This window comes from Leptonychotes weddellii, chromosome 10, assembly GCF_054177405.1.
Source record: "Leptonychotes weddellii isolate Sample4059 chromosome 10, ASM5417740v2, whole genome shotgun sequence".
Taxonomy (NCBI): domain Eukaryota; kingdom Metazoa; phylum Chordata; class Mammalia; order Carnivora; family Phocidae; genus Leptonychotes; species Leptonychotes weddellii.
This window is the reverse complement of record NC_138378.1, coordinates 64,342,052-64,361,068: the sequence shown is the minus strand read 5'-3', so window position 1 is coordinate 64,361,068 and position 19,017 is coordinate 64,342,052. Positions and strand designations below refer to the sequence as shown.

The 19,017-nt window shown below is 39.6% G+C and overlaps 1 long non-coding RNA gene across 3 annotated transcripts in view; it reads right to left on the bottom strand.

Moving 5' to 3' along the window:
- The window catches only part of LOC145723900 (uncharacterized), a 137,255-nt gene extending 118,852 nt beyond the window's left edge, over positions 1-18,403 (bottom strand). For 2 of the 3 annotated variants that reach the window (XR_014149288.1, XR_014149287.1), the window contains exons 1-2: positions 18,268-18,403; positions 16,629-16,702 (exon numbers count right to left, since the gene is read on the bottom strand). This is a non-coding gene — a long non-coding RNA (uncharacterized LOC145723900). Of the gene's footprint in view, positions 1-13,993; positions 14,289-16,628; positions 16,703-18,267 lie in introns of those variants that run through there. The other variant, XR_014149286.1, reaches the window with a different exon arrangement.
- Between the last annotated feature and the right edge of the window lie 614 nt (positions 18,404-19,017).

Genomic DNA, 19,017 nt, shown 5'->3' with positions numbered 1-19,017 from the left:
ATAGCACATACCCTCTCCAATGTCTATCACCCAGCCACCCCATCCCTCCCACCCCCCACTACTCCAGCAACCCTCAGTTTGTTTCCTGAGATTAAGAATTCCTCATATCAGTGAGATCATATGATACATGTCTTTCTCTGATTGACTTATTATACAGCCATCAAAAAAAATGAAATCTTGCCATTTGCAGCAACGTGGATGGAACTAGAGAGTATTGTGCTGAGCATGTGACTTTTGATCTTGGGGTTGTGAGTACGAGCCCCACGTTGGGTGTAGAGATTACTTAAATAAATAAATAAACTTAAAAACAATAGGATAGCACCTCTTATTTCCATCACTCTCTATCCTCATGCCCAGCTTGATTTTTTTTCATAGTGCCTATCACTACTTGACATTTGGTGTATTTTTGTTTGTTTGTTTGTTTTTTTAATTCTTCGTCTTCCTTACCAGAATGTAGGTAGCTTGAAAACGGAGACTGTGTAGTATCCACTGTGGTATCCCTAGCATCTAGAAGATTTCCTGGCATATAGTGGGCTTCTAGTAATTGTTTGAATAAATGAGTTTTTTGTACTGGAAACCATCATTTTAATTCTTCTTTTCAGAACAATAGTACATACCTAAATATGAAATTTTAGAAAGACTCTTAATTAGGTCTTCAGGCGTTTCTCTATCTCTAGTCTCTCCTGGGGTGGGAGAGGGTGGGAGGTTTTAGAATCAAGTCCTATATCTTTAAATACTATCCATATGCTAATGCATCACAAATTCATATCTCTAGCCCTAACTATTCCCTGAGCTCCAGAACAATACATCCAACTCTTGGATTGTACTGATTGGTTGGAATGAGATCCTGAAAGTTGGAATGGGGACAGATGGAAGTCTCTGTTGAAGCTGGGGATGAACCTCTAAATTCTGAGGCATTTGCTAGTAAAAGTGGCCTCTCCACCTCCTCCCCCCCCTCAACTTGAGGGGATTAACCCTGCACTGCTTGGAAAAATTGAAATGGTCTTTACTGTGGTAGTTTCCATGCAAGATAATACTGAGTATTCTCAGGAGCCCCCCATCCCCACCCTTCTTTGCTTCTAGACCTATAAGAAGACACAGTCCCAGCACTCAGCAGGCCCTTAAACGTGAGGTACAATGTGTCCTGTGAGGATGTGTCTGTACTCCAGAAGAACTACTTGAGTTCTCTAACTTATATTGACAGAAATCCAGAGAATAGGTGTGAGAATGGATAAGAGTGTGGAGTAATGTTGGAAGGAACATAAGATTGTATCAGGCCAAATTTATTGATACAAATTCACTAAGTAGAGATTTTGAATTTAATATTGCAGAATAGAGAGTTAGAAAGGGCCCTAACAATTTGGTTGGTTGGCTAAAACATGGACCAAAAAGTGGTCTACAATAAGTGAGTTAGAAATGCCAGACTTACCTTGGTTTAATGTAAAGGAAGGGTTCAAAGACAGGGAGATTGGAAAGTTAGAGTGGATTTGTCATTTAAGACCGGCTCACCTACCCTGGGAGGGTCCAGAAGACCTATAAATTCATGAGGGAACCCTAAATCCTTGAAGAGCTCTTCTCAGTAAATCAGATCTTACAGCGAGAACTGCTGTCACCACATTGAGGGAACCTAAATATGAGGGGAATAATTGGGTCCTGGGTGATGGCAGCCACCAAAGGCAAGATGGGTACAGTTCCCATAAGGGACAGCAGATTCAGAGGGACAATCAGAATAGTTTAACTCATGTAGACTGTGGCATTGGCTAGTCAATCATGGTGTTCCTGGAAACAAAATACATAGGAAACCTTCTAAATTCTTCCTTATCTGTATAAGCAGAAAAGTTCTAGGTCAAGTGAACAAAAGTCTAACCTGAATCATAAAAAGTGACCACCCTCAATCAATTCCCAGACTTGAGCCATTTTACAGAAAGTAAAGCCTTGAGTGAAGGGAGGCTGGATCCCCTTGAGGAAGGATCCAAGTACACTGTCAAAATTTTATACTGTTTATCTTTCTTCCAATCATTCCCAAAGGGACCTACAGCCTTTTAGCAGAGTAACTGTGCACTGGGGAAAGGAAATAATCAGACCTTTGGGGACTGTGGATACTGGCTCTAAACTAACACTAATTCCGTGAGAACCAAAATGTTACTGTGGTCCACAAATCAGAGTCAGGGCTTATAGAGGTCAGGTGTTTGATGGAGTTTTAGCTCAGGTCTGTCTCACAGTGGGCCCAGTGGGTACCTGGGCCCATCCTGTGGTTATTTCCCATTTTTCAGAATACAGAATTGGAATAGATATACTCAGAAACTGGCAGAATTCTCACACTGGTTCCTTGACCATAATTGGCTACTATGGTAGGAAAGGTTATGTAGAAGCCATTAGAACCATACCTAGGGAAACCTGGGTGGCTCAGCTGGTTAAGCGTCAGACTCTTGATTTCAGCTCAGGTCATGACCTCAGGGTTGTGAAATCGAGTCCTGTGTCCAGCTCCATGCTAGGCTTAGAGTCTACTTAAAATTCTCTCTCTCCCTCTCCTTCTGCCGCTCCCCACTTTAGAAAAAAATTAAAGAACCATATCTACCTAGGGAAAATGGTGAACCAAAAGCAATGCCTCACACCAGGAGGAATTGCAGAGATTAGTGCCTTCCTGAAGGATCTAATAGCAGCCAAGAGTGGTGATTTCCACCACATCCCCATTCATTCTGCTAATTTGGCCTTTGCAAAAGACAGATGGATCTAGAAGAATGACTGGATTATTGTAAACTTAATCAAGTTGTACCAGATGTGGTATCCCTCAGTACCTAGTATGCAGCTATTGATATGGCAAATGCTTTTTTCTCCATACCTGTCAATGGGGACCCCCAGAAACAGTTTTCTTTCAGTTTTCTTCACTGTCTTACCTCAGAGGTATATCAGCTGTCCAGCCCTATGACATAATTTAGTTCACAGAAATTTTGATCCCCTTTAACTCCACAAGATATCATACTGGTCCATTACATTTATGACATTATGCTGATTGATCCTAGTAAATGAGAAGTAGCAAGTATCTAGACTTACTGGTAAGACATTTGCTTGTCAGAAGGTGAAAAATAAATCTGAAAAAATTTAAGGGCCTTTTACCTCAGTGAAATTTCTAGGGATTCACTGGTATAGAGCACATCAAGAAAGCTCTTCTAAGGTGAAGGATAAGTTGTTATATCTGGGCCCTCCTACAACCATTGCAGAGGCACAATGCCTAGTGGGCCTGTTTGGATTTTGGAGGCAACATATTCCTCTTTTGGGTGTGGTACCCAAGCCCACTTACCAAGTAATTGAAAAAGCTGCTCATTTTGAGTAGGGACCAGAACGAGAGAGGGCTCTGCAATAGGACTAGGCTGCTGTGCAAGCTGCTCTTCTACCTGAGCCATATGGTTCACAGATCCAATGGTGCCTGAAGTGTCAGTGGCAGATAAGTATGTTGTTTGGAGCCTGTAGCATATCCCTATAGGTGAGTCATAGCACAGGCCCTTAGGATTTGGGTTCAAAGCCCTACTAACCTCCCCAAAAAACTATTCTCCTTTGAGTAACAGATCTTGGCCTGCTACTGGACCTTAGTAGAAACTGAATGCTCTACCATGGACCACTAAGACCTGAGATGCCTCATAAAAACTGAGTATTAATCTGATCCAGCAAGCCATAAAGTTGGGCATGCACAGTAGCACTCCATTATCAAATGGAAGAGGTATATATATATATATATATATATATATGTGTGTGTGTGTGATCTGGCCTGAGCAGGCCCTAAAGACACAAGTAAGTTATATGAAGTGGCCCAAATGCCCATGATCCCCCTTCCTACTACAGTGCCTTTTCTCTTCCACATGGCCTCATGGAGAGTTCCCTATATCCAGTTAACAGAGGACGAAAGACTCAGGTCCGGTTTACAGATTGTTCTGCATGATATGCAGGCATCACCCAAAAGTGGACTGCTGAGCGCTACAGTCTCTGGGACATTTCAAAGGATAGCAATGAAAGGAAATCCCCCCAGTGGGCAGAACTTCAAGCAATTTACCTGGTTGTTCACTTTGCTTGGAAGAAGAAATGGCCAGAAGTATAAATATATATTGATTCATCGGCTGTGGCCAGTGATTTGGCTGGATGGTCAAGGATTTGGAAGGAACATTAGAAAACTGGTGGGCAGGGAAATTTGGGGAAGAGGTATGGGAATAGACATCTCTGAATGGGCAAAAAAACCATGAAGATATTTGTGTCACATGTGAATATTCACCAACAGAGGAGGATTTTAGTAATCAAGTGGATAAGAAACCCATTCTGTGAATATCAGTCAACCTCTTTCTCCAGCCACTCTTGTTATCACCCAATGGGCTCATAAACAAAGTAGCCACGGTGTCAAGGATAGAGGGTTTGCATGGGCTCAGCAACATGGATTTCTATTCATCATGGCCAGCCTCACTACTGCTGAGTACCCAATCTGCCAGCAGTAGAGATCACCACTGAGTTCTCAATATGGCACCATTCCCTAAGGTGCCCTAAGGCACCAGCACCTGGTGACAGGTTGACTACATTGGATTATTTCCATCATGAAAGGAACAGCATTTTGTTCTTACTGGAATAGACATTTACTCTGGATATAGATTTGCCTTCCCTGTATGCATTGCTTCTGCCAAAACTACCATCTGTGTGGGCTTAGAATGCTTTATCCACCATCATGTTATCCCACACAGCATTTTTTCTGAGCAAGAGACTCATTTAACGGAAAAAGAAGTATAGCAATGGACCCATGCTCATGGAATTAAGTGGTCTTACTATGTTCCCCACCATCCCAAAGCAGTTTTCCTGACAGAATTGTGCAATGACCTTTTGAAGACTCAGTTACATCAACTGGTAATACCATGTAGGACTGGAGCAAGGTTCTCCAGAAGGCTGTATACACTCTAAATCAGCATCCATATATGGTGCTATTTCTCCATAACCAGGATTCACGGGTCCAGGAATCAAGGGGTGGAAATGGGAGTGGTACCACTCACTATCACCCCTAGCAACCCACTAGCAAAACTTGTTTCCTGTTCCCATGACCTTATGCTCTGCTGCCATAGAGGTCTTTGTTCCAAAGGGAGGAATGCTTCCACCAAGAGACACAACACTGATTCCACTGAACTGGAAGTGAAGACTGTTGCCCAGCCACTTTGAACTCCTCATGCCTCTGAATCCACAGGCGAAGAAGAGAATTACTGGGCTGGTTGAAGTGATTGATCCTGACTATCAAGGAGAAATTGGGCTGCTACTCCACAGTGAAGGAAAGGAAGAATATGTCTGGAATACAGGAGATCCCTGAATGTGTCTTTTAGTATTACCATACCCCATGATTAAAGTTAATGGAAAACTACACAACAATCTAAGCAAGACTACCAATGGCTACGACGTTTTAGGTATGAAGGTTTGGGTCACCCCACCAGGTAAAGAACCATGACCAGCTGAGGTGCTTCCTGAAGGCAGAAAGTACAGAATGGGTATTAGAGAAGGTAGTTATAAATACGAGCTTAACATAATCAGTTACAGAAATGAACACTGCAATTTTCATGAATATTTCCTCCTTATTTTCTTATGAGTATGTTTGTGTATGTGTATTCATATATACATATATGCTTTGTATATACAAAATATACATATATTTTTGTTTTCTCTCTTGTTCCTTTATCATTTAATATAAGAAGTATTGCTAAATTTTACATCATAACTCATAAGTTACAGAATATCAAGAAGAGTAAACTTTACTCAAGGGACTACTTCTTCTAGGGAAGGGGTTTGTGCATTTGGGGTTATATTGCAGGATAGCTGTATCATGTTAGGTGGAATGATAACCTTGTTATTATATTTATCTGGAGATTAAGTATGGATTAAGGAGATGCTCATGGGTGGCCACATTGACAAAGGGTGGACTGTGATAGTTTTTTGTGTCAACTTGACTGGGCTACAGAATGCCTACATATTTGATCAAACATTATTCTGAGTGTGTTTGTGAGGATATTTTTGGATGAGATCAACATTTGAATCAGGAGACTGAGTAAAACAGATTGCCCTCCCTAAAGTGGGTAGCCCTCATCCAATCAGCTGAAGGCCTGAATGGAAAAAAGAAGCTGACCTTTTCACATGTAAGAGGGAACTCCTCTTGCCTGACTACCTTGAGCTGGGACATCAGTCTTCTCCTGCCCTCATACTGGAACTTCCACCATTGGTTATTCTGGATGCTTAGCCTGCCAACTGCAGATCTAGGACTTCTCAGTCTTCATAATTATGTGGGCCAATTTCTTATAAAAATCTCTCTCTTTCTCTGTCTCTATGGATAGATAGATAAATCAATAGATCCTTTTGGTTCTATTTTTCTGGAAAACCCTAATGTAGTTAGCATCTCCATTTGGATAGACAACCTTAACATGACCAGAACATAAATTTATTTTTTAAACTCACAAATTTGCCATTTCACTCATCTTCACCATCTCAGCTAAAGGCACTGACATCTGTCTTGTTGTTCAAGTCATGATGCTGGGATTCACCTTGATTCCTTTCTATGTCATTCCCTCCAGCTCATCCCAAATATAGGCCGTATCTGACAACCCTCATCATCACCACTGCTTCCATCATAGTCCAAGTTCCCCTCTGTCCTACACTTCTGCAAAAACCTGCTATGTTTTGCATAGCAGGGAGACACTGTTTAATGGTTAAGAGTGAAGACTCTAGAGTCAGAATGCTTCACTACTTAGTGAGTGTTATTTGGCAAGTGGCTTGACTTCTTGTGCCTCAGTTTTCCCATCTGCAAAATGGAAATAATAACCTCATGAGAAGGTTATGAAGATGAGAGAAGACTATGCATTTAAGTGCTTAAGGCAGTGTGTGGGATAAAATAAGCACTCAAATGTTAGCCATTAGTATAATAATTATTCATTTATTACTTTATTACTATTGCTGAGTGTGTGTATGTGTGTGTGTGTTTCTCAAATCCATTCTCTCCCTAGATAGCTGGAGTAACTGTTAAAAAAGGGAGGGGGCATGACTTAGACTTATTGTGGTGATCATTTTGCAATATATACAAATATTGAATCATTATGTTTTAAACTTGAAACTAATATAACATTATATGTCAATTATACCTCAATTTTTAAAATGCAGAATATAATTCGAGTATAGGTAACGATGTCATTGCTCTTGGCTATCTAGAGATGAGGCTTGACCACAACTGAGAGAACCTCCATATACAGATGAACAATAGATATTCTGAAAAGGAGTGAAGGAGGAAAGCACATGACTCCCTTGCCCAAAATCCTCAACTTCCCATTAAATTTGCAATATAATAAAAGCTATTTATTGCTTCCTACCTTACTTGTTTTAATTAATGTCTACCCTTCCCAATTTTATGCCATACAATTTTCTCCCTATATTTAAGAGTCAAGGTTCCAGCAGGAACCTGATAGACACTCTAAAGGGTAATTGAAGGGACTTCACAAAGGCCTAGTGAGGGTTAAAGAACCCAGAGACTTTGAAGGACCCAAGGACTTTTAACTGTAGCAATAGTGGAAAGCCAATACCATACCTAGTCCTGAAGGGACAAAAGTGGAGTCAGTGGTCACCAGAACTGGTGCCCTAAGAAAGGAGCCACTGACAGGACATATATATATGCCTTTAGGTAGAGAGAAGAAGCCACTATCAAATCATAGATAGCATGGTGGGTATGGGAGTGTAGGAAAAAAATATTCTAACTTCTTTCCTCCTCCTGCATTTTGAGCTCCATCTAGTGTCTCCTGTTGGCTAAACTCACTTGGATGGCAAAAGAGCCCAGATAATAGTCTGAGAGGTGAGCCTACTGACACACAGAAGAGTAGAAAGTATATATGAAAAGGTAAATGCAAAATTTCCAGTATAATTCATCACTTTTGTTCCTCAACATCATCTCCTGTGCTTTATCTGCATGAAAAACTCAGGTACCTAACATAGTTGACACAAAGGTCCTATAATCATTGTATTGACGCTGGGTATGATGTTAATTCAGTTTACACCTACCTCAAACCTAAATTGTAAAGTTAGTCACCACCAATGCTCTTCAAAAGAGGTAGCAGAAAAAGGGAAGGAAAAGAAACAACTTTTGTTCAAACATAGTTCTGTTAAGCTGAGCACTGAGACTCCCTGGGGTTTTTTAAACACTACACCAACATGCACTTCCTTGTACTGTCCAAGGTGATTGGCCTCAATTACCAAGGGGAAATTGGGTTGCTTCTACACAATAGGGGCAAGGAAAACTATGTCTGGAACCCAGGTGATTCACTGGAACACATCATAGTAATCCCAAGCACAGAAATACTGGTCAGTAGAAATAGCGGTGACCCAATAAAGACAAGACTACCAAAGACCTGTGTCCTGTAGGCACAAACATTTGATTCACCCACCTGATAAAAATTCCTGACCAGCCAAGGTTCTGGCAGAGGGTGAGGAATAGAACTGATGTTAAGATTATCAACATAGGCCTATGACCATCTACAGAAGCAGGAATGGCAGCAACCTCCAATTTCACAGAATTATGACTTCAGTTCCCTGGTAGAAATGGATATGAGGAAGTGGATACTCTGTTGGATACTAGGATCTCCAAACCCACCAAGCCCAAGGCTTGAAGGAGAAGAAAAAATTCCTTAAGTGGAATATTAAGTAAAATGGTAAGAGAGGCAATTCCCATCCCCATGCCTCAAACATGAAGAGTGCAGTGCCCAATGGGTTAAACAACCTGCTCTAGAATGTTCTTTCTTCAATCTTTACACAGCTGGTTCTTATTTCCAGACTCAGCTCAAATGTGAGCTCTTCAAAAAGTCTTCCATGACCACCTGTTCTGTAAAGTAATGCATTCTCCCCACCTTTACACACACATTCGCTCTATGGTATGTTTTATTTCCTTCTTAGCTTTCACACACTCTGAAATTATTTTTATCTCCTTGTTGATTCTATTTCTTCTTCACTCTAAGAAGCCTGTGACTTTGTCTTATTTCTTCAATATCTAAAACAGCTCCTGGTATATAGAAGATGCTCCAAAAATACTTTTGGATACCGTAAAGACTGATGGCCTCTAAGAACGTAAGGCAAGAGGGAACCACATGCCAAAGTTCAAGTGTAAGCCAGATCCTGGAGAAGGAGCCCTTTCACTACAAGGAGAAACTCAAAAGTATATTTCTAGAACTGAAAAGAGCATTCTAAGACATTCTGTGATTATTTGCACTCTCTATCTTAAAGTGACAATGATGGCATATGGAATCAGAAGAGAAATATTTAAGTAATGCTTGAATTTAATTATGGGGACAAAATGAAAATATGGATTTGGGGGAGAAAGAACACTAGATGTGACCCATATTGGCTCTAGTATAGCCTCTCTTTAAAAGAGGAAAAATGCAGTTTGGAACATGTGGTGTGACAAGGACTTGCTTGCATTATAAGGACTGTGAAGAAATTTGTGAGGTCCATGAGAAGGACTGCATCCTATTCCTCTATATCATGCCATCACTTAGCAAAGCTCCTAGCAGTAAGAATGGGAGGTGGAAGAGTTTGAGAAATTTTGTGAAATGCTTTTGCATCCACATCACAGAATTGAAGTCAGGCCATACCCAGCAACTAAATGCCACCATGGAAAATGCACCATCTGAGGTACCTTTCATTTCCTTAGGAGGCAAGTGACAGACCACAATGCTGTAACTTCTCACCCGTTTGACTAAACAGTCCCAATCCTGTTCTGCTTATTTGGACCAGAGACATAGAGCGGACATGTCTGTTCCCCATTATTAACTCACTGAACTGGACTTAGGAACAATTTGAGAATGGGGACCATGGCCCATATCACATCAATCACAGATTTTAAAAAAAACAACACACAAACACACACACACACATGCAAGTACCCGAGTTTATAAATCATAGGCCCTCTGAGAACCCACATGACATCCCATGTGCTGGATGGTATTTCTGAAAGCTCTGAGAAAGCTGAAAATCATACACAGGCAAGCAAGTCCCTGCTGAATACACATCTGAGGAGCTGTGCATGCATTGTTTATTCCAGCAACTTTATGGAATAAATCACACAAAACAAATTAGTTTCAGATGGTAGGATATGAATAGCTGATGTACAGTATAAAGGAAAGTGAACTCCCACTTTTGACCCAACTACTTCCCATCTCAAGCATCTCAGAATCCAGATGCAACTCATTTTTGAAAATGCAATGGAGATCAGCAAGTTAATAATTGGTGAGGATTGGAGATTTTAAAAAGCAATTTATGAGTATTGTTAACTCATTATGTTGTCTTACGAATTTTAGTTGCTGTGTGTGAAACCATGGGTAAAATTGAGCCCATCGTTTCTCCTTCCCTTCATTATGCATAATAATAAAAAAAAATCTCTTTGTGGGGCACCTGGGTGGCTCAGTCAGTTAAGCATCCAACTCTTGATTTTGCCTCAAGTCATGATCTCAGGGTTGTGAGATCAAACCCCAAGTTGGGCTCCGTGCTGGGTGTGGAGCCTGCTTAAGATTCTCTCTCCCTCTCCCTTGGCCCCTACCCCTGCTTGCACTCACTCTTGCTCTCTCTCTCTCTCTCTCTCTAAAAACAAACAACAGATCTCTTTGTGACATTTCCTACCTGTACAGAAATTCCATAATAGATCTGACTCAACACACACTTAAATTCCTCACTGCATACCATACTGGAACAATCTTTTATATTCCTCAAAGAGACATAATATCTCCCTGCCCCCACCACTAATATCTTTTCTTTTTAATTAGCCCAGTAAAGTTGTCTTATTTTGATATATATTTCTATGAATTTTACTACATGTATAGAGACATGGAACCACCACTGCTGTTCAGGGGATAGAACAATTCTATCACCCCCCAAATTCTCTGGCACTACTAATTTATAAAGTAGTACTTTTAACCACTGGTAACCCATTGATCTGTTCTCTTTCACTATGGTTTTATCTTTTCAAGAATGTCATATAACGTTTGTCATGTAACTTGTCACTTATCAAAAATGCCTTTGAGATTCATCCAAATTGTTCCTTGTCTAAATAATTTGCTCCTTTTCGCTGCTGAGGAGTATTCCACTATATGAATGTATCACATTTTGTTTATCCATTCACCCACTGAAGGATACTTGAGTTACTCTCAGTTTGGGGCAATTATGAATACAACTGTTAGAAGCATCTGAGAAAGTTTGTTGTGAACATAAGCTTTCACTTCTCTTGGGTAAATGCCTACGAGTAGAATTACTGGGTCACATGGTACATACATGTTTGACTTATAAGAAACTGCCCAACTTTTTCCAGAGTGGCTGTACACAATGTCTTTTTCATAAGTAAAATAATAAAAACTATTAAAAGTGACCCCCTGATAGCTTGTTCATTCATGTGTAGGTGATTCCAACAATATTATTCACCATGATAAACTATTGTCCCTAAAAAATCAGAAGCATCTGACTTCTTCTCTTTTTTTTTTCATTTTTAAAACTTCAATCAAGTTTTTAATACTTTAACATGATGTTTTAAACAAAATTAGATGCTTGAAAACTGTAGAACTATAAAGCCTGAGGAATCTACTTATAAACAAGGAAATTTTAATGAGAGAGGGAGAACCGGGGAAAGTTTTCATCACAGCTAAGTTTGAGCAATTTAACCCAATGTCAGATGCATGAAGTCCAATTTTCAATTCACAAAGAAGCCTCCCCCTCCCTTCCTCCAAAAACTTCCACCCTAGGCTAATTACAAAAGAAGAAAACGGAACATGAGCTCCAGCCAGAAAAGATTCACAGCTGCCACTCTTTAGTTGCTGCTTTAATGGAAAACACATGTGCAAGATACCACCCAGGAGACAACTGTGCTCTGACAAAAAGGATTGTCACCAGAAAATGAGCCACGTGAGAGGGTTTATTCTCTTGGATAGGCTGAACCCAGAAAGAAGGTTGATAGCATTATTGTTCTTATATAAATATGTGCTGGTCCAAAGATGAGATGCTGGGATAGAAATTAATCTTTAGCAACAAAGTTGAAAGGCAATAACGTGATTTAGTCCTCAACACTTCTCATCTCATCCACATGCCCTGCAATCAGTTTATCATCAGATTTGAGGAGTTCTTAGCAAAGTTAACACAAGGAGAAATCCGGCAAAGGAACTGGAAGGAAGGGCATAATGACAACTGCAATTATTAAATAATACCATTAATACTCATTGGCTGCCTCCTATTATAGGTAGCCAGCACTGTTCCAAGTGCTGTACACACAGTATTTTATATATATATATATATATATATATCTCCCTGATTTACAGGATAGGGATTATGTCCACTGCATTAGGTTAGGCTGCCATAACAAAATACATAAAATGGCTTGAACAACAGGAATTTCTCACAGTGCTGAAGAATGAGATCCAGGTGCCAGCCATTTAGATTCTTGATGAGGGCTTGCAGATGGCCACCTTCTAGCTATGTCTTCACATGGTAGAGAAAGAGAGAGAGAGAGAGGAAGCAAGCTCTCTGGTCTCTCTTGTAAGACTAATCCCATCATGAGGTCCCCACTCTCATGACTTCACCAAAGCCTAATTATCTCCCCCAAGCCCTTTCTCCAAATACCATCACATTGGGGTTAGGGCTTCAACATATGGATTTGGGGAAATACAATTCAGACCATACCACCCACTTTACAAATAAATGATGTTTTGATAGGTTATGGAGTTTACAATGGATCATTCAGTCAGCAATCAGTCAGCCCTTGAACTTGAATCCAGGGATGTCTGACTCTAGAGAATAATTTCTAGTATTTATTGACTGCCCACTAAGGGCTGGGTGAATCTACACAATATCTCTAATCTTCACAGAAAATCTTGCAAGTTAATATTCTTCCCATTTAGAGATACAGAAACTCTGACCCAACTGGAACCTTCTGAACCTAATTTACTACACATAATGTATCTTAGTCATTCTAAAAGTATAGTCCTCAGACCAGCATCATTGCCATATTTATGTGGAAACAAAATAGAAATGCAATTTCTTAGGCCAAATGGAAAACCTAGTGAATCAGAAACTCTGGGGGTGGTGTCCACAATGTGTGTTTTAACATGAGTTCTAGGTGATTCTGGGCCATGTTGAAGTTTGAGAACCATTTATTCCATAAATTTATTAAAATAGTTAATACATTCAAAACTCAATAATAAGTGGTATATCTGAGATTCAAATACAAATCTATTTGGTGCCAAAGCCTGTGGCCTTTTGCTAAACTATACTGCCCCAACCCAACATTACCAAAGGAAGATCTTGAAGGTGGAACATATTTTAAGTGTGACTACAGAGCGTAATTCTGAATTCTGCTTTGCCACTATAATGCTCATCAGTTCTCCTACCTACAATAATGTGATATAGAGAAATATCTAAAGGAGAGCTCCTGAGAATTGACAATGATGCATTCCACTGGTCAAAAAACACCTTATGGTACGAACTAGGAAACCAAGCTTTGTGAAATTTTAATTTGGGCCTGACAATTTTGTATCCCACTTAATGAAAATGAGAAATAATCTAGTATAGGGAAACAGTATAGAACAAAGTTACTTCTTTGAAAAAGCGAATTTCACCCCCCTTTGATTTATTTTTATAAGTCATGTTTAATTTATCTAATCAGCCACTGCTTTATCCACATGGAGTTACTATATAGTTACACCATTTTTCCCTCCAAGGAACAAGACCATTTTGAAAGTCTGGATAATTTACAGAAAGAGATAAAAATCTGACTATAATAGAAACGGTTAATTTTCAGAGAGTGGTGAATAAAGGTGCTTGATCTCACACCAACGGCCTTTTAAAATCATTTGCAAAGTCAGAGCATTTTGAAAAAAGTTATTTCTAATAAAAATATGATCACCTATACCTATGATTAATATCACCTCTAAAAGATGTTATTATATTAAAAATATTAATGAGCATTGCTAGTCACTGTTGTGTTTTACATGTAGTTAAGCTCATTTAATCATCACAAACATGTGAAATTCGTTCTCAGATTATTCCCATTTCAAGGTGAGGGAACTGAGATGGAGCGAGGTTTAGTAACTTGCCAGATTAAGACTATTAAAGAGCACTTGCAGGACATTCATTCAAACATGGATGCTTGACTCAGGATGGATGGGCTCAGTGTTGCTCTGCATCTGGATTAGTTCCAAAGGCCCATCTGTGAGGTGGCCTGACCCCTGGGGTGGGACAGTGTGGCCTTCATAGCCTTGGCACTCCATCTGGATAGAGTGAAGAAGAGCAGCAGTGAGATGGTGCAGCAGATTTGACAGTCCCCTTGCTCTAGTGAGAGATCAAAGTGATCAAGAGACAGAGTGGGAACTATAGTTCTAGTGGCCTGTTTTCCACTTGATTCTTGAAAACAAACCTATTAATCATTTAGTTTGTGGTTTTCATAATTTCACTGACTCTTAACACATTTGAGTCAATGAGGCAAGGATTGTGTGGACATTCCAACTTCTCATATGGAAGAAAATTGAAATCCTTTAAAAACATATCACCAGCCAGCAGAAAGATATTCGTGTTTTTCTGCTCCAGAGTTGTCGATGGATGTGACTTAAGCCCTAATTGGGAAAGACTTTATGTGATTTATAATAGTAGATATTCTTTTAAGTAAACTTCCCATACTCTTTTATTCCATCTACCAAAAACAAAAGCTGTTTTCAGCAGAGCATGTGGAGGTGAAAAGGGCTTTCCAAAGAAACTGTTGTGTGTGGTTTTTTTTATTCTGACCTGATTTGGGAAGTTCATCGAGCCTAAGATCATTGTGTGCAGCTGACAGGAAGTTTGCTTAATCGCTTTTGCCTTTCACACCCCTGCTCTCTTTATCTAAACAGACAGATTTCCCACTTTCATTCATTTCTTCCTCCATTCTTCCTTCCCTTCACAACACCTCCACTCTGCCCATCCACTCTGATTCTATTCATTGACACCAGAAGGAATACTGCTGGAAAGGAAGGTAAAAGTTCTATAATGTCCAGGGGCTTTTAGTGCAGTAATTAATTTATCATTTGTCACCACAGGTTGAGTTCAGACTCTTCAAAACTCTGTAGATGGACAGCCTCCTATTTTGAGTCCCTCTTTCTTTCTTTGTAAGCTCATTGAATATACTGGCACCTCCATATAGAGGGAAGACCCAGTCCTTGCCCTTAAGGAGCTCAAGTTTGCCTGGGGAGGGGTGGGTGGGTTTATGGGTAACAACAGCCCCCCTAGTTTATCTGAACCCAAGCAGATTCATCTAGAAGGCAATTTCTCTTAAAACCCTTTATGAAGAAGGTCAAGCCAGGCATCCAATTCACAAATCTCCCTGGGTCAAGATTGGTAAGATTTCTGATACAAAATGATGAGCTTTGGAATCAGATCCACTTAAGTCCAAATCCCAGCTCTGCCTTGGACAAGCTACTGAGTGTCATAGAGTCTCAGTTCTCGGTACTATAAAATGGGAATGAAATCCATCTCAAGAGTCTGCATGAGGATTAAATGAGAAAATGTCATACAAAACACCTGGCATAATTCCTAGTACACAGTAAAGGCTTGTTTCCCTTTTCATTTTCCTCCTCTCTTCCCAGACCTCACAGGAAGAGGGGTGTGGCCTCTTTAATAAGAGGACATAAAAGAGGTACTAATAATATTAAACACTTCGCTATCACCTGCTACATCCCAGGCACCATTCTAAGCACTTACACATTTTAACTCCTTTGATTCTTCCCCCCAAACCTTCTGAGATAAGCACTATTATTATCATCTCTATTTCATTGATAAGGAAACTAAGGCACAGAGATACCAACTAACTTGCCAAGGTCCCACACACTGATTCATACGTGAGTTATCGAGCTCGTAACCATCACACTATCAGGAGGCAGATCATGAGAAAGGAGCTAACTGCATCTGGAATCTGAGTATACAAACTGGCAGTCCTCAGATAATGGGCTCTGTTTGGTTGGCAGTATTTTAACAATCAGGAGAGTCCACATTAGAGCCTACATTTCTGACTTCTCTCAAAAACGTTTGGAAGATCTTGGGGCACCTGGGTGGCGCAGTCGGTTGAGCAGCCCACTCTTGATTCCAGCTCAGGTCATGATCTCAGGGTCATGGGATCGACCCCACAATGTGCTCCGTGCTCCGTGCTCAGAGCAAAGTCTGCTTGTCCCTCTCCCTCCCCCTGCTTGCTCTCTCTCTCTCTCAAAAAAATAAACAAAATCTTTAAAAAAAAATTGGAAGATCTGGCAATATGCAGCCCACATCCTTGTAGCAATAAAGCCACTGACTGATGACTACTGTCTGGACTAAACATGTGTTCTCCTATTCAGCATAGTCACTGGTGCTCACAGTGGTATTAAGTAGGCCCTGCTTCACTTCTGACCTGCACATGCATTTGAACTTGTGATCCAGAATGAGGCAGTGCTCTAAAGATAGCCTTGTCCATAAAGACACAGAAACTATGTTCAATAATGTACACCCAATGGTCGAAATGTTTGAATGACATGAAGGAACAAATGAATGCAGGAAAGAAGTCTGAGTAAAAAGCAATCAACAACCACGTTCAAATCACAACCACTTACATACGGTGGATCAGCTTTCAAGCCATATGTGCAAGACTTGTCAACACCTTCTGTTCCTCTCCACATTTCCACACCTAAACAAAAAGCAAAAAAATGCAGTTTTCCTTTTAGGCCATGGGGCTAACAACCATTTGCCTTCAATGTTAAAAACATCCTTCTTTGTTTGGCATAGGTAGACAAGGTAGTTTAAATTTTCATGTACTACTTAATTCAAGCAACAACTTCTAAACCATTTTTTTCTTCTTTTAGCTCTTTAGGCTTTGGTGATTGGCATGATCTTGGAGAACCAACAGATATATAGCAAAACTCTCCTAGAAACCTGGAAAATGTGGGAAGGGGAAGGCATGGAGCCTTCTCTGTATAAGCCTATGACAGAAGAGGAGTCACTTCAATTTACAAGGAAAAAACTGAGACCAAAAAGTTATCCAAGACCACACAGCCAGCTGACCCAGCGTATTCTGAACCTAGTCTATATTCTTTCTTAGACTTCATACTACCTTCCTCAGAGCCTATCAACCTAAAAATCCTGTTTAAAGAAGTGATCTATGGTATCACCATTTGTACCAAAATGATATCACACACCCTGTATTTAAAAGTCTTCCTAACAGATATATCTTTGCCCAAGAGGGAGTTCTAATATTACTCACCAATGACCCTGCCTTTGTAACATCTGAATTGTTTTTTGTTTTACCTTCCTGGTTTTATTAAACCCAGTTTTATTAAACTGAGATCAGAATAAACTCATCTTTTTACCAGTTTATAATCACTTTATTTTATTATGAACCTGCAGTAATGCTTATTGTATTTATAAATCACTAAGTGAAATTTTTAAAACCATTTTCCTCCTCTAATCTCTCCCATCCTGCTTTCTTAGAAGTACACAGAGCATTTCAACCACTCCCAAATTCCCTCTTGATACCCTTAATGATTCTGAAATATTTTGTTATTCCCCAAACACCGCCCTAAAGACAAATCATTGGACTCCAGGCTCTTTACACTGCCAAGTTGAAAAGAGTTCAAATGTTCTATCTAACCAGACTCTAACTTAACAAAGACACATATAGTAGATGATGTGTAAGATATTCCGAAAATACCAAGGCAACAGGAAAAAAAAAATCTCTGTCATCAAGAGGTCTTCCCAAAATTTCTTGTAATCTGAAATAATCATCTCTATCAGGACCCTGTAACCTGGTCATAGCACATATGTGTATATCCTTATAACTAATAACATAAGTCAACTTTGATCTTAGTAATGTTTAGCTTAAGGTTTCTCACATCCAAAACAATTAATATTTCAAAATTTATGGTGGTTTCTCTAAACATCAGAGCATGCACAAGGACTTGAGGAGGGAAAAAAACAAGGAAAATAATCTTATCCTGATAAAATAAAAATTTTAAATAAAATTATGAATCATTTAAAATACAATCTTGCTTTTTAATTAACCATTCCACAGCATGGCATAGATGTGAAAACAGGACACAGAAAAGGCATTTTCTGAAAAGATATGGGACCCATTAGAAATTCCTTCTATTTAAAAAAAAAAAAATGGCCCATGAAAGAACAGTTTTCAGAATGACCAAAGCATAACCAGGCACCTCTTCCACGAGAAGTTTCACCAAAAGGCACACTTCTCCTTACCTTGAAGTTTTGATTCCATAACCAGTTCTTGCCCAAGTTTACTGGGAGTTTTGTTAAGCTTTGAGCCAATCTCACTTAGAAGATCTTTGGAGGCATTTAAAGTTTAAAGTAGGTCCTCTTATTATTTTCAGAACCTATGAATATAAAAGCAAACTATGTAAAGATACATTAAAATGATGGAATTTATTTTTTTTCAAACAATAAGCTCCTTGAAGACAAGGATTCTCCTATTTGCCATCACTGTTGTTTTACCTAGAATAATACACAGCACATAGAAGATACTTAATAAATTCAGTACTTATATGAATAAACTGAAAAATTCTCACAAGACCAGTGGGGCAGTTCTACAAACCTCTCTGCAGCCCTGCAATTTTCAAAGGTTTCATCATACAATTTCCCCATGGCTCTTCAGTTCACTAACCATAAAGCCACTTAACCTGAAAGAAATCCCAGGGACTAAAGAGTAGTTTGCCCTGTTCATCAACTCACATATTTACAGACTATTAGAGTTAATGAGGATATTGGAAGTTGCCTTTAAACTCTTCCTTTTTATATGAGGAAACTGAGGTCAAAGCTCTCAGGTTAAGGGACTTAGCCTTGATTATCCAGCTGAGAGGTGCCAAAGCCCTTCTTGTTATTTCTTATATCTACCTCCGCAATTCCCCCAAAAAGTACTTGTAGACTTGAGGATTTCATCTTTAATAGCCTCCCAGGAATCACCCATGAGTTCCCCTTGGGGTATGGTGGAGG